A 23698-nucleotide genomic window follows, 5' to 3' on the forward strand; every position below is an offset into this window, starting at 1 on the left:
GAGACGATGTCCTAGGTTTTACAACACCCCATCTGAACAAACCAATTTCTAGACCTTCACCATACGGCTAATATGTTAGTTTTTATAGCAATCCCTTTCTGGTGCAGGTACATTGCTGATAATAGCAGATATTGTTCTGCAAAACCAAGTACTTATAGAGGCAGGTTTATAAACGGTTTATAAACGTCAGACATAGGAAGGTCTCAGTCAGCCTTGCTGGAAGTGATATTCTAATTTTTCATATGTACACATATCTCTGCAATGGGTGCTTCACACACTGAGCTAACTTCTGAACCATAGTGGCACTCAATTTATCAATATGCATTTCACTGTTGCCTATTGGACATGATCAACACAATTCCCACAGGAAGGAAATAATGCTACAGAGTTGTGTCGTAAGGAACACACAAACTATGTATACCAACCACAATGAACACAGAAAGCAATACATGATGAATTGATCAAGGCAGAATTTACTTGTCAAAACAGAAAGTCAATGGGTTTAGAGCCTCAGCAGCACCCCATAAAATATCCTGACGTGTGCTATTTAGGACTGGTGAACAATAGAATCTTACTTCTTTAGATCAGGCAGCCATGGGGGCTCCATCCAAGGTGGGGGCCCTGGGCAAGTGCCCCTTTTGTACTCCCATAAAGACGTCTCTGCCGCCATTGTATATAGTTTTTAGTCTTAGGTTTCATTTTGGTTTTGATTTACTTTGGGGTGATTGGACTATGCCCCACACTTTTGTATTTAGTTATTTCTTAGGTAATTTGTTTGATGGGTTTCATTTCTTTCATTGGGTTCATGGATCCTTTGAACATTCATTGTACATAGTTGAACATTGGATTCGTGGGAACTTATTTTTTTAAATTCACCATGGATCAATGGATTTTACATTTTACGTTTCCTTTGGATTTGCTTTGGTGGACGGAGAGTTTGGACAAATATTCTTTTGGATTTATTCTACATTTCATTTTAATATGTTTTGGACATGCATTTCATTTCATGTTTGACATTTTTTTATGCTTTCTTTTTATTACATTCTTTTTGTTCATAATACATTTTCATATTTTACTTCCATGTGTGGTATTCGCTCATTGGGTTCATGCATGTCAAAATGTGGGCTTACACAATCAATGGCACCCAGTGTGTGTGTGTGACGGACATGTGTTGATGTACATAGTTGACTTTTGGTTTGTGTCATGAGATAGGCATGTCAGTGTGGGGTGCATTGGGAAATTCATTGCATCTCAAGACTGGGGTGGCATGCTGTGTGATTTTTGTGGACATGAGGGCCATGATTGTGCATCTTTAGTTCGTGTTGGGGGACATGAGTCGGGCCTGACCCTCAATGCTGGGTGGATGGGGGTGCTGGGGACATGACTCGGGCCTGACCCTCAATGCTGGGTGGATGGGGATGCTGGGGACATGAGTTGGGGCCTGACCCTCAATGCTGGGTGGATGAGGGTGCTGGGGAACATGAGCCGGGACTGCTGGCAGGTGCCCGTCAATGCTGGGTTGATGGGGGTGCTGGGAGACATGAGTCGGGGCCTGCTGGCAGGTGCCCGTCAATGCAGGGTGGATGGGGGTGCTGGGGAACATGAGTCGGGTCCTGCTGGCAGGTGCACGTCAATGCTGGGTGGATGAGGGTTCTGGGGGACATGAGTCGGGGCCTGACCCTCAATGCTGGGTGGATGAGGTGCTGGTGGACATGAGTCGTGGCCTGACCCTCAATGCTGGGTGGATGGGGGTGCTGGGGAACATGAGTCTGGGCCTGCTGGCAGGTGCCTGTCAATGCTGGGTGGATGGGGGTGCTGGGGGACATGAGTCCGGCCTGACCCTCAATCCTGGGTGGATGGGGGCCCTGGGGGACATGAGTCGGGGCCTGACCCCCAATGCTGGGTGGATGGGGGTGCTGGGGAACATGAGTCGGGGCCTGCTGGCAGGTGCCCAATGAATGCTGGGTGGATGGGGGTACTGGGGGACATGAGTCGGGGCCTGACCCTCAATGCTGGGTGGATGGGGGTTCTGGGGCACATGTGTCGGTGCTCAGTTGTGCGTGATGACATGTGGGCTGGCTGGGGGGCTCGCCAAGGTGGATGGGCTGCCGGTGGGGCATGGCCAGGGGTGCAGTGTGTTCCCCTGTGTTGTGGTTTGCCCGTAGGCCCTGGGGATGGGGGAGAGGGCACACATGGGAGGACACACACTAACAATTCATTGTGGCACCCCCGAAATACACGTACACTGCTCGCACAAGGACAATGCGGGTGAAACTTCCCATGCACCCCTGAAATATACGTAGCCCGCTCGCACAAGGCCAATCGCGGGTGATTCTCCCTGCGCACCCCCGTAATACACGTACCCCACTCGCACAAGGCCAATCACGGGTGAAACTTCCCGTGCACCCCCGAAATACACGTAGCCCGCTCGCACAAGGCCAATCGCGGGTAAAACTTACCGCACACCCCCGAAATACATGCAGCACGCTCGCACAGGGCCAAACGCGTGTGATTCTCCCCGCGCACCCCCGTAATAGACGTAACCCACTCGCACAAGGCCAATCATGGGTAAAACTTCCCACGCACACCCAAAATACACATAGCCCGCTCGCACAGGGCCAATCGCGTGTGATTCTCCCCGCGCACCCCCATAATACATGTAGCCCGTTCGCACAAGGCCAATCGCGGGTAAAATTTCCAGCGCACCCCCGAAATACACGTAGCCCGCTCGCACAGGCCCAATCGCATGTAATTCTCCCCACGCACCCCGTAAAACACGTACCCCGCTCGCATTCGTGGTTGGTGGGCTGTATGCTGGTCCACTGGGCTGTGCGCCATGTACGGGATTTGTGCGCTGTTCATGATGCACGGGGAGGGGTCGGGGGCGTAACTGACGCTGCTGCAGGGTCGCTGCGCCACTCTGCGCCACGGTTGGTTATGGATGTTTGAATCCATGAACACGCTGTGTGCGGAAATGGATTTTGGCGCACGCCACTGGCGCAGACTGCCGCACGTGCACACTGTGCACCAGCCGCGTGCGCCACTTGTGCGCTGATTTATATGAATTACCCCCCTAATGTCTAACATGGAGGGAGGCCAATTGTTGCCTCATCTGGGTAAGAGCTCTAAAGCCAATGCATTTCGAAGTCAAGACTCCTTCATTAGGGTGGAGCCCTCCAGAATATACAAAAATGCGGTTACAAAATATTGCATAATTTGAAAGATATGGCAATGATGTTATAATAACATATAAGTCATGTAATGAAAAATCAAGGTACATACCGAATTTCAATCGTGATGCAAAACAAAAGAAAAACAAAAAACAGAAACAAAATACAGTGTCAGTATGCATTATGACTAAACCGTTTATCTCAAGGATTATAAAAGAAATGGGGTTGAAAAATACCTTAATTGATGGCCTAGAGCCTATCAAAGTAAACTATTTCTCAAACGAGAAACTCATATGTGCATGCACACTTGGTTCCACGTGCTGTAACAAAACCAAAGATGGTTTAGAATAACCTTGTGTGCAAAATGTGTGCGAGGAAAGTGTCTCTCACGGCATGAAAAGAAACAGTTTACCTGCTGCAGCCAAAGGTTGCACCCAGTAGGCGGAGAACGCGCACAGGGGTGCGTTCCTAATGCTAATTAAGGGTTGCTATGGTGACTGCTTGGATGCCGTGGCACGGGCAACCGGTGGGTGTGGCCATCCCTACGTCATCTCGTGTCCTGATCCCTACAGGTGGAGAAATCGGGACGCGTCAATCGCAATATGAAATGTAAATACAAAAGGGGAAGTGGATAGAAATTTGGAAGACACAGCTCATAAACCAGGCGTCAAATGGTAACTCGAATTGACCTGCACGAAGAAATGGACATGCCCACTTTCTGAAGTGTACTGGTCTCACCATGGGAACGGTGAGATTGGATATTCATTAGCATTTCTCTCGTCAGTAGGAAGCAGGCTGAAATTAAAATCAATGGAAACATTCCATTCGAGAAGTCGGAAATCATTACACTAATCAACAAGGCAAGCAGTTCGCGGGCACCTGGGCCCGATGGCCTAACAAACGCCATATTAAAACAATCACCTGAAGTGTGGGCTGACATGTGCTACGTACTGTTTAAACGAATCATCAAAATCAAACAAATACCGGAATCATGGACCAAAGCGATTATTATTCCCATTCACAAAAAGGGAGATAGATGCAAGCCTGAGAATTATCGTCCAATATCTCTGTTGGACGTAATAGGCAAAATATGTGCAGGTATCCTCTTAAAGAGATTAAAGGAATGGATTATATACTCAAGAAACTACGATCATCGACAGACAGGGTTTGTTGAAAAAGTCGACTGTGGACTAAATCTGCTCATACTCAACCTATTAAAGGCTAAAACCATCTGTGAAAAACAGAAACATTTTCTGGCGTGCATAGATATGGCCGCCGCTTTTGATAAAGTGGACAGACAAATCCTGTGGAATAAACTAAAGCAAAGAGGATGTCCTGAAGATCTCGTGGCCGCTATTAAAGCCATGCATACTGACACATACATCCAAGTAAGGTTAAACCAAAAAGGTAACCTAACCAAACCGATCCCGACAACAAGAGGCCTGAAGCAAGGTTGCCCCATGGCAGCGACCCTTTACAACTTTTACATTCTGGAGATAGGGGACCGGCTGGTTACACCAAGAGGCTGTTCGCCTAAAATAGGCACCATAGCAGTGGGCCACCTGTTGTACGCAGATGATTTGATCATCTTGGATAAAACCCCAATCGGTTTGCAGAAAAAACTGGAGGCCCTAGAAACATATGTCAAAGAAAATAATCAAGAAATAAATCCTGAAAAATCTGAAATTCTAATAATGAAAACATCAAGAGCCAGAGAGAAAAAGTCTTTCAAATGGCATGTCGGGAACAAAGTTATTCCAATAACAACGAGTGCAAAATACCTGGGAGCAATAATAAGTGCAGACTGGAATGACCAACCGTGGATAGAGCACATAATGCGTAAAATGAGTAAACTAACGGCACAAGCACTTATACTGAAACAAAAATTCGGAAAGTTTTCGATCCAACCGACAGTTGACTTTTATAATACAAAAGTTATTCCGTCTGTTGCTTATGCTGGAGATACAGCTCTCGGAATACCATCAGAATTTTGGGGCAAGGTTGAAGCAACATTTTGGAGAAGACTAATGAGATTACCTCAATGCGTCCCAATGATCATAATACGACATGAATTGGGCCTGTATTCCCTGCAGGCCACAATCATATGGAAAGCCTTATTAACATTCAGAAAGACATTAATCAAAGATTGTCCACCACAATATGAAATCTTAAAGGACGAAAACATTAAAACACAATTCTGGCCACTGTCTAGCTGGAAAGAAAAATGTAAAGACCTCTTACAGAACTTAAATATTCCTGAGGACACACTATGCATTAACCCAAAAAGGGTGAAGACTGCGTTACTGTGTGCTGACTGGGATAAAACAGAAACTGCTCGTGCCAATTCCAAATCTCACACGCTCTCAAATAATCTTAGATCAGTTCCAAAAACTCTACCTAGTTACCTGAAAAAGAGTGGGAACCCAATCATCGGGATCTAATTTTACGTTTTAGATTAAATATTCTAAGAACAAAAACAAATTTGATAAAATATGGCACAGTAAGTGATAACATATGCCGGCTCTGTGAGCAGGAAGTGGAATCTTTAAAACACTTAATAATGTTTTGTCCTGAACTAAAATCAGTAAGAGATTTATATTTACATCCAGCACTAACGCCGACGTGTGGGCTGGATTCCGTTTTATGGTGGGAATCCTTGTACGATAACCCAAATCAGAAAACCACGAGAGCTCTTGGAATTTTTCTTCAAACGATGATGGCCAAATTGGAAATTAAACAGGAATCTCACAGTGAAATCGTAAAGGATCTTATGATGAAGGAAAAAGCATAACCTCTGATATATGCCTATACTCAGGCCAAACCAAAGAGGACTTGAATAATCAATTAAAAAGGCGGCAAGTATGTGAGGAATTGCCATAGAAATATAAGAAAGACTCTAAGATATGGTTTGGCCTTTTAAGTGAGCGAAACAAGCAAAAGTTTGTATTTATTTACTCTACATGCTTAATAAACAAAAAAAAAAAATATTTATTCTGATACAGTAGCACAGTGCGGCTTTACATCGCGTTGTTACTACATCTGCAATGTGGAGTGTTCTGGTCTCCCCAGGGGAGATCATGTAGTGTATCTACGAGGACCAAAGTGTCCACAAAGATTCCCTGAGTGCCTAGCAGGACAGTAAGTGTGGGAGGTCGACCAACACTCACCTACCTCTTGCTCTGCAGTATGCCTGGCTGAAACCAATTCCAACTAGTAGGATGGCTGTCATCATTGGAGTGCCACCTAAAAGTTTGAATGGTGTATGGGACATGATTGGTGGTCTTAGCCCATGTCCCTGCTCTCACCTGGATACATACTGAGGTCCTGGAGCAGAACCACTGGAACAAGAAGATTCCTGAGAGGAGGACAATTAAGGACATTCCCAACACTTCCAACGACCAAGGCCTGCAAAACTGCTGTATGTCGTTGCAACGTCTCCGGACATGTGGTTTTGCCTTCAACCTCTAGGACATCCTTCTAGGCCTTCGAAGCCTGCAACAACTCAAATTGGTTCCAGAGAGACCACTCACCAGAGGTGAGGACCAAGAAACAGAGTACAGTTGACCGCCACAACAGCCGACTCTCCACTAAGCCTAAAGAAGGCACCAACCAGCCATCAGCTCGAAGATCTATCGTTGAGCATTCCCCTGTGCAAATGCTTTTGCAGGATCTGCCACAGTCACCGTTTCCCCATTGCCTGGGCTGAAAAATCGTAGAAAGGGTCTGCTGTTGCCTCACAACTTAAATCGTCCTAGAGGAACCACTTCTTCATCCACAGACACTTTTCACCCATGGTTTAACTGACCTGAGGTCCTCTTGTGCCATTCTGTGACTTTGGGGGCAGAAGATATATTGTTTCTCGCTACCCCAAGGTTGCAATAGGGTATCTTTTGGGGGGGGAAGGGGCAACCCTTTGAGTCTTTGGTGCATCCATTCAGGGTTTCATCCTAACTTTCCTGAACTTAATTTTAACCACCAACCTACTTACCTCCAACTCTAGGGGATCCGTCCTGGATCTTAGCATTCTGGACACTGTATTCTGCCTCTTCCCACCATTTTTCTAGCCATTCCCAAGCCACTGCTGGCACAGTGGTTGATCTAACCTTTGAGAGACTCCTACTAGATAAGGCTGGACTTTTGAGACAGGATGGGGTTGAGGTTCTAAAAAGTCATTCAGAGTTTGGAAAGTTTGTATATATGTTTCTGGTTGGTTTACTATGTGATTTGCTCTCCTAAATACTACTCTAACATGCTTACCTATAAACATCTGGGGTTTTCCCATTGAAAGAGTTATGCAAGTGATCCTTTACTGTATATTTTTGGTTTATAGTACACACCTGAATTGCAACAGTGTGCATTAGAGCATACAATAAATGTATATGAGTGTTTTCTTGAACCAAGGTATGCTCTGAGGTCTTTGTATCTAACTACAGTCCTCCTCCCTCCTTAGACTAAGCCTGGTTGCTCGCCATTCTACAATAGCCATGGGTAGTTCAGGCTGATTCTAAGAGGTGTATCCATGTTCACATTAGGTGGGCTTTCCTGAGTCCTGACAGTGGGCCTCATTACGGGTCCGGTGGTAAACCTGTTTGTACCAGCGCCTGACTTCCCGGTGCCACCGTCTGATTACGAGTCCAGCGATTCAGGTAGTCAGGCACCGATAAATTGTAATTCACCATTCCCATAGAGTCCAGTAGGACTCTATGGGAGTGGTGACAGGGAAGCACCAGCACCGCTGCTAACGGTGCCTGTGCTTCCATGACGGGTCTGCCTACCGTGGCCGCTGTGCCCAGCAGGGCCAGACCTTTCAGGGTAGTCAGAGTCGGAGTTTGCCGATCCGAAAACAAGGGTGCCGGTGAGCCTTGTTTCCAGACTGGCAAACTCCTAATGTGGCCCAGTGACTTTTCCAAAAAACCCTAAGAATGTCACAGGCGTTTTTCAGTACATTTGCAAGGGTCATCCTTATCAAATATGCCACACTATTTCCCTGCTCAATTATGACACTCTGAAATTCGTGTTTTGCTGTTGAATATTCTGCAAAGTGTTCCGCCCCATCCATGTCTACAGTTGTAATTACATTTCATTTTACCACCTAACGTCCATGACCCACATCTTCCTTAGGGACATCGAGTTGTTTAAAGTTCGAAGTTGGTTCTGCAGAGTGCAGGCTTTGGCAAACAAACACGTGAAACAAAAAGTAGACGTTTGAAATGTGTTCATTGTTTTCAGGATGAGGTTATTGTAAACCCTTTAGGTAACTGGTGCTTTATCTACACATTAAAAGAGTGCAACTATATTGGAATGATCGAAGTAGGGTTTTTAAGCATGGGTTCAACTTTTCAGTGCCACGGTTTTCTCTCAAAAGGGGACACTGGTCTGCCTTTGGATCACTACTCAGAATATAGTCCCAGTGATATAGCACCCAGCTTGCTTCTTTACCAAAATAATAGTATCAGGTATATAGCACCCGGATCCCTTCTTTGCCCCAAACACAGCCTGACAGATATATCGCCCATGTCACACCTTTGCCAAAATCACAGTATCTGGGCTATGGAACTTAACTTGCTACTTTTAATCCATCAAGGGGGGTGTTCCTGCTCCAAAGTGACAGTTGCCTAGCTCTCGCTCCAGGACAATGGTGTCCAGCACACTCTTCAGAGATAAAGTGCCAAGCCCGCTCTTGAAGGGTATAGTGCCCAGATCACCGTCCAGGGATATATTGCGCAGTTTTAAGTAGTCTAAGGTCTTTAATGTGTCACAGGCTTTAAAGTCTCTCAGGATTGTAATGTCCCTTGGGGCCAACAGCATGGTCAGGCTTTCAAGCATCCTAAGCACTCTTAGTCCCTTCAGCTCTGCTAGTCGGTGCAATCAAACCCAATATGGTTTCTGCGTTTGGTTCCCTGTAGTTAGTCTGCTGTACACGCCATACTTGTGGCTCCTTCACAGCTGGCTGTTTCCCTCTTTCAGTCTCACCTTCCTCTACCAGCTCCCATCAGGCTGGTGTCTTCAGCGCTATAGATCAGCCTGGTGAGCACCCAAAGTGACCCCTGCTGACACATGGGATTCTGTGGGACATTATCATATGTTACACTATTCTCGATTTTCTATGTGTCTGTTTTATCTCTCTCCCCCTGTAAGTGGGACTCTGTGGTGTTATAATGCTCTCTGCTTCGTTGATTGACAATCATTACTATCGTTTTGGAATTAGGTCCCTCTTCCAGTAACCTTATGTATAGATGGTAAATGGGTTCTTGGGGATAGGGCAACACTACTCTCTATTGTCCCTATATACAGAGGCTAGGTCTCCAGGCAAGGAGAGATGGGGCAGATTTGGAAGACAACTCCCACCCTGTACTGCCTCCATATAGATCATGGCTCTGGCAATAAGGCCATCTTTCCTGGGTTGCAGAGTTCCCTGCATTTCTGATTAGAGAGCGTTGTATCACTATCCATCTGTGCGTGTGTAGTACATGAGAGATTGTGGGGGGGTGGGATGGAAAAGAGAATAGGGGTTGGTTAGGTGGCTTCTGGTGATCGCTGGGTGTAGAAATGTTTTATTGTCAGTGTTTCATTCTGTATTGTCCCATGTTTGCTTTGATCCAGGAAAATGGTCTGTAGGGGTGTGCCTCTATGTTTCTCTCTGTGCGTTAAAAAGCCTGGTAGTCATTTCCTGAATGTCAGGTGGTCTTCCATTGTTCTTATTTACTTCGTTTTCAAGTTCCATAGTTTGGCAACCAGATCGGAGAAGGCGGTTCCTCTGAATTTACTTTTCTCGTAGTGTCTTGTTTGTGTTTGCAGGTTGTTGGCCAATCTTAAGTGTCTTGGTGGTTGGTAAAAGGTGATTTTAGCTTGGAGTAATTTGGCTCCTTGTCCATGTAGTGATTTATGGGCAATGCAGAGGGACTTGAAGTTAATGCGTTTCTTTACTGGCAGCCAGTGTAGACTTCTCAAGGCCGGTGTGATGTGGTCTCTCGCCTTTAGTCGCAGGAGTAGTCATGCAGTGGTATTTTGGATGCATTGTTGTTTTATTTGAGTAGTCTATAGAGTAGTCTATTCTTGATAGTACCAAGGAGATGATCGCAAGGGCTCTGTGTGGGAAATTGAGGTATGGGAAGATCCCTCTAATTGATCACAGGTGGTAGACATCTGTTTTGCTATTGCACTGACTTTTGGTTGACTTGTGGTTCTAAAGAGATGCCGTTGTCATTGAGAATTCCCCGATTTGTTATCACTGTCAATATCTCCGATTGAGTCCATGCTCGGTGGCCAGGTCAGTTATGCCTGTGTTGTATTGTCTTCCAGACAATGTTTTAGTTATTGTGTCTGTTAGGTTCTGTGGTGGCAGAATATTCATATGCTTTCCCTAAGGCCCATTCTGTGTAACCGATTTCTGTATAGGGCACACACTACATGTCTGGCAGATTTTGCCAGCCCCAGCAACCTGACATCAAAACTCCTGTTCTATATCTTTGCCTTATTTGGTACTCAGCTGTTGTTATTCTGTTGTTCATATATTATTGTCAAAAGCCACGCTAGCAGAACCCGTCTTATGAAAGGGTAGCAACTGCAAGGCCTAACTGCTGTGTTAAGAAGCCATATGTTGTACGAAACTGTTACTGTTATGTTAATTGTCTGGTTGCACCCACCTGGATTTGGTTAAGTGTTACATTATATAACTAATCAGTCTATAGAAACTGATGCTCCTGTACAATCCTCAGAAATGGCCATGGCAACTTCCAGCTGTCTTTTGTGTCCAAAATACAGATATTATCAGTCATCCTGGTTGAGAGTGTGTTTCATTATATTTCATTATTACTAATACAAAACATTTTGCGTTATAATTTGTTCAGGTCCTATTACCTAGTGTTTGGAGGATGAATACAGATGATTGAGCAGTATCCGCTTCCCAGCTGGTGGCTGAGGGCATTTAGCAAATGTTGGTTTGCTTGCTCTTAGTTGCCTCTATGATCAAGCGTCTAATTTTTTGCAGCTTCTTTTATGTAAACCCATATTTTGTAAAATGGACACTTGTAGTGGAATTGGTGCGTTTGAGTGGATGTCAAGTGTTTGTGGTTGGTTAAGTAGGGAGGTGTGTAGTGATCGTGCATTAGTGGATGGATGGCTGGATGGGAGTTTGGAATGTATGAGGCCAGAATGAATGATGCAATGATAGAATGTGCCTGTGTGAGTGGGAGAATGCTATGTCCCTGGTGTTCCACCACTGGCATTCTGAGAGATGTAGCTGGGTGGTCAGAGCCAGTGGGTTCCTGTCCATGCAACTTGTACGTGTGTAACTTGATACATTAGCTTAATGGAACACTTACCTGAAGTGTCCCACCAGGGTTTCCAAGGCACCTCTCCTAGTTGATTCTGGACGGACACAGCACATGTTGGGACAGCATACATGATAAACACATACAAACTATTTTAATTTGAGAAGAATGTACCAATTATCTGCACCATCTACAAATAGCTGTGAAGCAGTTAGATCAGCCCACTAGGGAAGATGCCATCAAGAGAGTTAATAGATAACTGTACTTTGGAACTTGCGGCCTTTCGAAACCATCTGGTCACGGTAACCCTCCCTGATAAGATGGGATTCCAGATTGAACCCCTGGGAGCAAATGCAGTCCCATCTCAGAGACCCCACACCGAAGATTGCCAGTGAGATTAGGAGGGGACTGCCCCAGGTCATGGGCAGCGTATGTAGTAGTATGTCATGATGCATGAATGTCCACCATGATATGAGTCTTATAGTAAGGCAACACATGTTGGTGGTTGTCATAGTTGGTGTGCTATGGCAAATCATCATGTATGTATGGATCCAAAGTAGCACATTCTCAACAAGTAAATGGCTGTTTCTACCTTTCATAAAATCCTCTTTCGAAGAAAGACACTTCGACTGTGACAGGTCTTTCGTGGAGTCAATGCCACCAAGTCCCCCCAGGCACTGTGTATCCATAATTGTTGACAACTTCTCCATCACCCTTTTGTGAGCAGGTTCATACCGTAAGCCTCCACTATTTCCCATACCATTTTCCTAGGCATGTAACCACCTCTCGCACACGCTTCCCCTGATCTTGCACCACTTTTTTCATGCCTTCAACATTCCAATAGACTTATCAGGTGGCCTTGAGTTTGGGTTCAATTAAGCCCCGAATGGCTGATTTCATTGACAATGGTGAATGGTGTGCGTGGGTTCCAAACAGAATTGTATCAGCTTTAATTGCCTCTTGCACTCGTATTTCTGGGGCCTTCTCACTGAATGGGGCTGTCCTTTTCACACGAGAGAGCATTTCCGTGTTTGGAGTCTATTGAAGTTTGGTGTTTGTTTGGAATACTCTTCACTGTGCTGATACAAGTGATGAACATGTGTCTCTGATGACTTGTAACATGTGTTCTTGCTTTACTCTCAGTAGTGCTTTCTTTATTTAACAAATCACTCTTAATATGCCACATGTTCATTTGTCTAAAACACTGTCAGAATTGTCGGTATTTTACAAATGTGGTGCAAAGCAAGTATTGCAATCATGTCTATGTGACAAAGCGACTAATGCCCTGCAGGCATCCAGGGATGAGCTTCGGTTTCTAAGCTCATGCACAGTCTCACACTACTAAAAGAATAGCAATCGTCCCAATCAAGTGAAACAAGCCTAGCGTGAATGGCATACCTTCTTCACCACTTAAGGTAGCATGGGCGGAGGACAGGCTATATGATTCAGGAGGTTGTGAACCAGCATGGAAGCATCTAAAACAACAATAGTACGATAAGTACCAAGTAAAACAAAATGGCCAATCAAGGTTCGATAAATATAAGACTTCAATTAAAACATAACGACAGACAAACTATTAAAAAGACTAACAACGCACCCATGTAGTGGGATACAAACGCATGGCTTTCCCAGTTTGTGCACCTACCTGATTTTGTCTTTGCATATCTGCATACCTAATGTAGCCTCCCGTACCATGAGGCGTGACTTTCCCAATCTGTGCACCTACCTAATTTTGTCTTTGCATATCTGATTACCTGATGTAGCTCCCCTACCATGAGGTGTGGCTCTTCCAGTCTGTACACCTACCTGATTTTGTCTTTGCATATATGCATACCTGATGTATCCCCCCGTACCATGAGGTGTGGTTCTCCCAGTCTGTGCACCTACCTGTTTTTGTCTTTGCATATCAGCTCTGCCAGATTATGCCTTTCCGGAACCACCTGTACGTTGTCATATATATGCGGAATCTTGCACTTGGAAGAACATCTCTTTGCACTTTCTGTAATTGGCACCCTGATGCCTGAGGGTTTGGTGCACTGCTAGAAATGCAAAAATAAATAAATACACATAGAAGTCAGACTTTGGGAAAAAAGGGCACTCTGGGTATTGAAAAAAGGGGACTGTAGGTAAACAGTCTTGTAGAAATTCAAGCAAAGTGCAAGACTATGTGGCCTTAAATGTCACAAGGGCCCATAAAGCAAGACCAGGTAGACTGAACCACTGATGTATACCTTAATGTCTTCTTTCAATGTCCTCAAGGCATCAAACCGGGTTTCTGGGTGCTGTCAAGGGATTTGAGTCAGATTTCTGATGGCAAATGGCCTCAACGGTATTCCACAACGAAATGTAGTTCAACAAGCGGCAATGTCTTGTACCTCGAAAAAGCTTCTGATAGGCAGGTAATGTTCAAGCCAGCACATCTCCAATGCTGATGGGGTTTTGATACAAAGAAAGAAGAGAATCTGCTTCAGTGGCGAGGTGGCTAGACTGGGTCCAACAAAGTGGTCTTGTTAGACAAGCATCAGGTCAGCATAGCTCGACAGCGCTCAAAGCGGCTTCAAATTCAGAGGTTAGTGTGTTTGAAGGAGCTCAAAGCTGCAGAGAGAGTCACAGGCAGCTTCTTTTAAGCTGTGTAGACCCGTGGCATCCTCCACTGGGTCCCTGCCAAAAGGTGGGTCTGTTTTCTGTCCATCCCTGCTAGGAAGGCTACCAAGGAGACTTCCATGGTTGCCACTTCAGCTCGCAGAGGTATATGCACCAGTTTCCAGTAGCTGTCAGGGTTTCCACCAGCAGGGGACTTCAAATGATGCCCAGAAATGGATAGAGTGTCTGCACGCCACTAGAAGGTCCCTCTCTTACCCAATGAATGGGAACTTTGGCCAGCTCTTATCCCAACAAGGTTCCACTGAATTTCTCTTCAAGTTGGACCAAGATGATTCAAAGATGATTCCAAAAGATGACTCTTTAAGATGGTAATGAAGCTGATTCAAATAACGGTGGTTGAACCCCTTTATGTAGTCTCTTTGCCATAGAGGATGGGGTGACTTCACGATTTCTGTCAGGGAGCAATCCTGTGATGTCAGCTTCCAGAGTGCTTTGTCTGCAGGATTTAAGGGGGACAAGGGGGACTCAGAAAGGATGTGGAGCCTAAGAATATACAAGGCGGCAGATCCCTTCTCTATCGTGTAGTTACTCTGTCAGCTACACCATTCTCCCCATTCTCTGTTATCTACCTGAGATTAAAGGTACTCCAGTACTTATTTATCTGGTGTGACTTGAACATTATGTTGCAGAGATCCCTTTGGAGCCTCCCAGCTCCTTACCTTACCCCCAGAGGAGTATATTCTCTCTTAGCAAAGGTGCCAGGGCTCCACAACAGTAGACAAGAGACATCCTGGGCAAGCACCCCATATTTTGTGGGATAAACACCCAGTGCCGGATACAAATACACAAATTACTCTGCAGCTGTATAGTGCATGTCACATGACATATAAATGGCATACATTCGGGTTTTGGAAATTTGGACTGTATTTCTTCATCTGCCACTATAATAAGATTTAGATTTGTTTCTATTTAGCCAAAGCACCTTCACCGGACAAATGAGGATATGCAGTTAAAGGAAGTTTGAGCATGGGTTCCAGTATATTTAAGGGCAGACCATGGGTATTGGAATTAGTTTGGTTCCAGCAGGCTGTTTCATGAAGGTACATGTTTTGCTGTATCTGCTATTTGGCCATTTCACATTGCTGCTCGAGTGTCAGTCGAGAAGGCCCAGTAGACAACACATGGGTTCACTATTGCGTTCAGCATGGAGCATTGGAAAGTGCAGCCTGCGGTCAGAGCAAACTTTCTGCGAAAGAAAACAACCACCATTTAATGTAGCAAAAATCAGAAAAGCAAGGAATCACACACCTTTGCAGATGACATTCTATCACAGTGCACCTTATTCATTAACGATTTGTCACAATGTTTGCAATTTATTGAATGGTGTGCACATGCCTGTCTGTGGGAGCTTAAACTAAACAAGCACTGGCAATGTGGTATTTTATGTAGACATAGTAAAGGCACTTGCCAGGCATAACCATCGTGGTATTAACTGTCCATTGATGCTAGCAGGTGAAAAATGGGACGAGTACCTGGGCATTTAATAGCAGTGCCTGTAAAATTACTAATAGTTATACACAAGCCAAAACTGTTGGCTTTGCCAATACTTGTTTTAATGGGACTAGTGAAGGACACACAGGGTGCTTATAAATCGTGTGGCGGAAGGCAAACCTGGTTAAGACATGTTTGTATTACACCAGAAGTTGGTTTACAACTCCAATTACGTCATTACCTCTCGGAAGGCTGCTTTAAGAAACCCCGGCAGGCTCTTCCAGTGCGACATTTGATGGTAAGACTTGAATAAAGCAAGCTCAGATTTTCCAAAAGGAGGTGTTTTGGTTGGGGAAGGGCATGAACTGGGTGGGAATGGCCATAGGGATTAGCATGGGTGTGCAAATAACCAAACAACACCTACAGGCTCTGTGTCCCTCCTCATATGACATTCCTCCATCTCTGTACTCTAATGCAATAGTGACAACAAATAGCCCCAACTGAAAAGGGGGATTTGGGCCCCTGAGAAACCTGGATCCAAGTGTGGGTCCTGCTTAAAATAGCATTGCTACCCAGGGATCCACTATTGGTGCAGGTCGTGGTGCTCTTTTCACATAGACTACACTCCCTGCATGGTCAACAGTATGTGGCCTCAATACTTGCAAAATACCATGCAAAGCATACTGTCATTGTGTGAAGATGGCCCTGGAAATTCCCAAATTACCCAGAACACTTGGATTCAATTCACACTGGACTAAAGAAGCAGAGTAGACAAAGTGCCAGTCAAAAGCCAGCTTTATTGTCCAAATAAAGCAGGGACAGCATAACTGCATACCTGCGTAACAAACTCACTGCTCTCAGAGAATACATAGGAAACAATTGGTCAAATACTGCAAACTCATCATGACCAACGTCACAACATAAACTTAGTAGCAAAACCATTCGGGGAACACGGATTGGTTAGTGGTGGTGGATATATATAGACTCCATAAGCGAAAAACATTTTGTTGGCTTAAAACAATCTGATGGCTCCACCTGGGACCACCTCTAAATTGATAAAGATAAAAATACCTAATTTCTTTAATAGGAGATTGGCTGGCACACTAATTCATGGGCAGCCTAACATTGGGGGTTCTAATGGGTTAGGTTCTTGCTAACCAACCTTGGACCTTTGGCAGGTCATCAGAAGATGAGCCAGACAAGAGGTAGTGGGAGAGAGGCCAATGGAGTGTTCATTGTTCATAAAAGAAGTTACCATCCCTCATCCCTAGGCCAGGAGCCAGGGTGATCTCTTTGTACATGGACTTGTGTGGTGTCTGGTGTCTGAGTGTACGTGTGGGGAGTACAGCAATTGTTATATCTGTGTTTGTTTCTAACAAATAGAAAGTGTCTTCCAATTATGGGTCACGGTGATAGGATCTTATATGAAATGGATTTAACTCCTTTTTACTGGGTTTCAAGCAGATATTACCATGTGTGCTGTGTTTTTGTTGCCTCTAGGGGCATTATAGGGGCACTCTTGGCTTGCCACGTCACGACACCTGGCCTACAAAGGCTGGCTGTGCTTTTTGTAAATTGTACTTAAATTGTACTTAATCTTGGATTTTACTGCTTGCAGCTTGGGAATTACTATCTTGCGCCTTTGCTTCACCATTCATATTCTCCCTTATTTTACTGTGACCTTGGCTTGGGTTGCTAACTACTGTCTGGGTTCTGCACGGATCTGTATTTCTGTGGATTCAGCGTTTTGAGTTCTCTCACAGTCTTGAGGCCTTTCATTTAATTAAGAACATGCTGCAGCTTCCATTTTAATGAAGATGGCTGCCAAATTTCAATCTTGTTACTATGTTAGTACGCTATATTTGTGTGATGTTTGTGTTGCATCCACCTAAACAATTTGGAATTTTAGTATTCTTCATGTCTTGTGAATGCTATGTTAATATTCTTCACGTGTAAATGCGTATTTGATCTAGTATCTGCATTTCTTCATGTGGAGTGCACATGTGCTTTGTGTCTATTGTATGAGCTTGTTACTGTTACATCACCAATTACTGTGTTTGCCATGTATAGTTTAAATGGTCTCTCTGTCTGCAATAAGGGCGGTATGGTTGACTCAGTGAGTCATATTTCTCACCTGTGCAATATTGGTCCGGGGGAGGGGCTGACGTTATGGATGAAATATTCACCTGCCTCTCAAGAAATGTGCAAGCTGTAAGCCCGCTCCAGTCCTAAATACACATTCTTGATATGTTGTGATGTGACATTGTGGAAAAATAGGTGACTGGATATTTCAACTGCTGGGTACTGGATACTGTACTGTACATCCTCATACCATATCACAACTCTTGCCTATCAAGGATGTTTATGCAACCTTTTGCAAACGTGCTGCTCAATAAGCAATTTTGGTCTGAAAGAATCGAGCCTTCTGTTTTTGTTTGCCTTACTAGACTCCTCATTCCCTCTCCTTGCTGCCAAAGTAAGGATTCAATGAAGTAGTGGAAGACTCACATAACGAAATCACTGTTTTACTCTCTAAACAGAAATATGAAAAGGAAAGAAAATAGACACTGTGCATGTACGAGGGTTACTTGAGCCTAGACATATCCAGGCATTCCACTTAAGTTCCTCAGCGAGTCAGGACCCTCACTCAAGCAGGGTGAGCTTGGGAGATGTTAGTCAGTAACAAAGTCAGCAATATCATGTAGAATTGGAGAGAGGGGGTAGAAAGGGTGAGAAGTCAACCCACAGTTCTTTCAGCTTCTTGTAGAGACAGAAGGCAACTCTAGGGACCACATTACAGTGTTGGTGGAATTCGTAAGTTAACAAAATATTTAGAGTTGTAGTTATTGCCATTTAAGAGTCCCATTGGATCCATTCAAGACATGTATAACTGCTGCAGGTGGTAATGCCAGAACGATCAATACCTACACTTAGAACTTGGTGTTTTTAACACATATGGATTACAAAGTAATTGTGCAGAATTGTAAAACATGCTGCATTTCTAAATACCGTTTCTTGCACCAATATCACACAACTGAAAGGGAGGCCTTACATTTAGCTTAGTGTAAATTACAATCAGTCAATCTAGGTCTTTGTTTGACAAAGTGATTACTTAAATGCATACATCTACAAAACAAATGTGTTTATAAACAAGGGGCAGTTAATGGGTGGGTAAATAACCAAATAATACCCACAGGCTGTGTGCCCATCCTCATATGCCATCTCTCTCCTATCTTCACTTCCCATTACCATAGTTTTGAATTATAGCCAGTGCTTTCAGCACTAGCTCATAGCGCGCACTAATGAGATATGAATGCATACACACGAACGTGGTCAATAGATTGGTATGTCTGTTTGCTATTAAAAGAGAAATGTGCTTTGCCTAGTGCTGATGTGTTGAAAGGTTCTGTCATAGCAAATTATTGTTTTCCAGGAGTGCAATCCTCTCTCGGGACATGTGGTTGTTTCATATGCCAGGGCTAGACATAATAATAATAATAATAATAATAATAATAATAATAATAATAATAATTATGTTATGTTTTTATAAGGCAGTGTAATAATGGATGTTATTACTTCATTTATTTGTGCCCAGTTCATGGGCCTGAGATGGGTGTTGTGCTGATCTATCTGTGCCATGATTCATGGCTGTGTCCTGCAGGTTGAACTCAGTTGTCTAAGGCAAGTGCTTCACTTAATGAGGTCCGAGCGCCACTGTGCAGAACAAAAGGTTTGAAAAACGAATTTATAAGTGGGGGTTGAGCCCGGGAGGGATTACCCATGCCTACCAGTTGGGCCTAAGGCCCTAACAAGACTGGCAATCAAACATCCACAACTGACCTGAAACTTGACCATATTCTTTCAAGTATCTTTTATTTAAATCTTCATCACTTACAGAAGATTTGCATGGCCACATTCAATGGTCCTTCCTTTGTTGGTGGGGATCTTTAAGTGACAGAAATCAATCTCAGGCTCGCCGGGTCTTGAGGTCACACGCACTCTGAACAAATTGACTTTTTAGCCCCCTGTTGTTTTATTTCATTCTGTCAGTCAGTCGGTAAAACAATAGGAACAATAGTCTCATGAAAGTACAATAAAAGGATTCAGATGTATACAATTCTCAATAACATTTAAAAAAAGAACATTCAACGTACAACAGTACTAAGAATGTACATTTGTGTAGTCGGTGGGCCTCATTATGACCCTGGCGGTGACGGTATGAATGGTGCCGTTATGGCACCAGCACCGTTCATACCGTCCCGCTGCATTACGAGTTCTGACAGCCTGCCTATCAGACAGAATGGGGATTGGGAGCCCGGCAATACCGCCACCCGCGAATGGGCAATTACCAGCCCATTCATCTCGCAATGGGCCGGTTATTGCCCAATCGCGGGAGGCGGTGCCGGTAGCAAGCATGGTGGTAGCGGTGCCTGCCATGCAGGCACCGCTACCACCATGCTCGGAATGAGACCCAGTGTCTTTTCCTGATATCGAGTACTCCATGCGTTAGTGCCCAAGTTTCTAAAGTCATAACTAGATGACATTTCGAAAACGTATGATATGATGGGTTATTTATAACATGCTTAAAAGTCAGATGTTTATAAGCACGGACCCGGGGATCGAACCTGTGATGCTCAGTGGTGTTTTGCTTCCAAGGTGCGCACATTGCCCCTGAGCTATCCTCCCGAGTCATCTTTGCAGCAGAATATATTTTCTTGGGTCTACAGAGGTAATAGGTTTCTAATCACCCATATAAATGACCCATACATTGCAAGTGAAACCACTTTGGACTCATAGATTCTGAATATATAATCGATTGGTTGGAATTTATACTCATTACAAAAGCAGAAAATACTACCAATGGCTTGGACCTCTCTACTCTCCAATTATTTAAAGTGATACCCACCTGAGATGGTTCAATTAAAAGCCAGACACAAATAATTATATGAGTTCATCAGTACGTTAACCTTTTTTTCTCATGAAGTTAAAATGGGATATTTGTTCCCACTTCTGCTAAATGCCATTATAGTTCATTTGGCTCTATGTAACTTTAGGGCCAAGCTAGACATATATACAGTATAAGGACTGTAAGGGTGCATACATACAAGACTGACACATGGGTGGCATGGCTGTTGGCATAAACCTATGTTATACCAAAATCAAAGAGAAAACCTATGCCTCCCTATTCTTAGATGGGTTTCCCCTGCCTCAACTAAAACCCTAAGGATTCGGTCAAGATGTCCATGAAATCAAGAGTCCACTGGTTTGTGTCAAACCCCTACTTCTGTCCCTTACACTTGAAACTAAACTAAAGAGGTAGTGGATATTCTTGATCCAGAAGAATGTCTCCCTTCTTCTGGACAATGTCTCCCAGTTCCACTTGATAAGTAGGATCTTTGCCTGAGGCAATGGCTCCCATCTCTAGGTCTTAATCTGTTTTCAAAGTACGAAAAAAAGATCTAGGTAGAAATGCAAAACAGCAGCCAAGTTCTACGCTCAGATTAAAAAAGGTAAAGTTCCAGTTCAAACATCTAGATTCCTTATTGCCCACAGTTAATTCTTCATTATTGGGTTCCTGTAGAATGCCTCCATTCCCTGGGTTCTTGATCTCACTGTTTTCACAATGCCACAATGCCATGGGACTGACTCGCTTCCCCTGGACTTCATTCATGTGTTCTTTGCAGTTCACAACACCAGGGGGAATGTCTCCCTTCCTGTGGCATCTTATAAGGCTAACTTTGCACTTCAAATTACCAGGGTGTGTGTCTGCCATCCCCTGGTCTCTTTACAGTTCTGGCACAGTTCCCAATATCAGGAAGAATGACTCTCTTCTCCTGGTTTTTCTCTGACTTTGTTTCACAGTTTCACTGCTTCAAGATTTACTCAGCCAGAGGGAAAGCTTCCCTTCCTTTGGTCTTCCTCAGACTTTTGTTCATGATTCACACAGCCAGGTGGCTATGACTCCCTTCTGCTGTTTTTTCTAGAACTTTGTTTCACAGTTCACACAGCCAGGGGAATGACTCCCTTCCCCCGATATGGACCAACTTGGATCACTACCCTGCCAAGTATGGTCAGTTTTCTTTTGCTTTGACCTTCTCTTCAGTCTTTTCAAAAAGACTGTGATGAGGAAGATGTCTGTAAAAGAAGCCATCACACATGTTATGTAGAAGACAGTTTATTTGTCTCACATTGAGTAGCATACAATAAGAACCCCAACACAAGCAACATCCAGGGTATAACTGACTAAACTCAAGTAAAAACATAATGAAGTAACATCATTCCAGAATGGATAGTGGACAGGAATCCATTCTGGAATGACACAGTGGCATGCCTAGTATAAACATAGCTGCAGCAGTGACCATAGCAACAAACAAAACATTTATGCATTTAACCTTTATACAACACACCCCCTCCCCTATGAAATACAATGCTTTATTGTGTGAAACATACCAATTAGAAAGATACTAAAACTTCTATCTTTTTACCTTTGCAACTCTGGGCAAACTCCAAATTTGACCACTTTCTACACACACAGCATTTTTTAACACTTGCGCAACTCTAACAGGTTCTGTGTAGAGCGGCTCCCCTTTCTTAGAAATAACTGCTTTCCTTATCCGCACCCAATCTCCAACCTCGACCACAGTTATTTTTCTTGAATGTTTCTCATTAACTTTTTCCACCCATTTGCTTTTTTGAGCATTCATCTTCTTCTTTACAACATCCACAACCACATCTGTTGCTCTCGCCCTGCCCAAACAGGCTGGCGCCACACAAGGTTTTGCTTTTCGCCCTCTCATAAGTTCAAACAAACTAATCCCTGTCTCTATTCGTGGAGCCATCCTCAATGCATACAACCTGTCTCTCACAGCAACTTTTCTGTCAAGACCACATGCATTCGCTCCACGAATAGCTTCCATAATGCATCTATTTACTCTCTCGACCACACCATTTGCTTGGGGATAATATAAAGGGGTCCTTTTGTGTTTAATTCTGCATTTATGAAGATACTCTAAGAATAATTTCCCCATGAATTGTGGACCATTATCAGTGAGTATGCTCCTGGGTAAACCCTCCCTCTCAAACACATCCTCCAGTAATTCTATTATACACCGACACGTGACTCTCTCAAGATCTTAAATTCAGTCCATCTTGAGAAAGTATCAACCATAACTAAGATGAACCTTCCTCTACCCACACCCATGCCTACTGGACCAAGAACATCCATGGACAAACCTTGCCATACTCCCTCCGGAATGTTTCTTTTTCCCATAGGTTGGGACACCGCTATCACATTTTTTTCCTGATTTGGTACAATCATTGCATGCACCAACCACTTTATCAATCTCACGATCAATCCCTGGCCACCAGTAATCAGCTTTTATCACTTCTTTTGTTTTATAAACACCAATATGTCCCTGGTGAGCACATCTTATTAGTTTTCTTCTCAGACAACCTAGGACCACCAACTTGTCCCATCTATACAACAACTCTCCTTTTACTGACAATTCATTCCTCACCTCCCACATTGCCCTTTCTTCACTGGATAACAGCATTTTCTCTGGCCATCCACCCTCTACAAAAGCCATGATCCGCTTCCACATTTCATTTGACTTCAAGACTTGAATCCATTCTTGTTTCTGTATAATACCTTCCACGGTTGCAAAAACCATTTCATTTTCACCACACACATTATTGCCTCTATCACTAGCATTATCTTCCAACTTCACCCCCGAGGCATGGTCAGCTTGTACAATCTCTTTGCCAGCAGCAACTTCTATTTCAAATTTATGACATTGTAGCCTTTGTTACCCAACCTGCCACTCTCCTTGAAACCTTATCGAGGCCTTTACTTTCAAAAATCGCCTTAAGTGGCCTGTGGTCTGTTCTCAAGGTAAAATCTTGACCCCAGACAAAATTTTTCATTTTTTCTATGCCCCAATGGCACGCCAAAGCTTCTTTTTCCAACACGGAATAGTTCAATTCCGAGCCTCTTAACATACGGGATGCATGCATTACAATCATCTCCGTGCCATCAACATCTGGCTGCAACATCACCACTCCTATTCCTGTGTCACTAGCATCCACAGCCAGAATGGTTTTCTTTCGCGTATCAAACATCGATAAAGGTTTTGCCATATCTATTTTTCTTTTCATTGCTTC

Source organism: Ambystoma mexicanum, chromosome 4p, assembly GCF_040938575.1.
Source record: "Ambystoma mexicanum isolate Mex_15411 chromosome 4p, UKY_AmexF1_1, whole genome shotgun sequence".
Classification (NCBI taxonomy): domain Eukaryota; kingdom Metazoa; phylum Chordata; class Amphibia; order Caudata; family Ambystomatidae; genus Ambystoma; species Ambystoma mexicanum.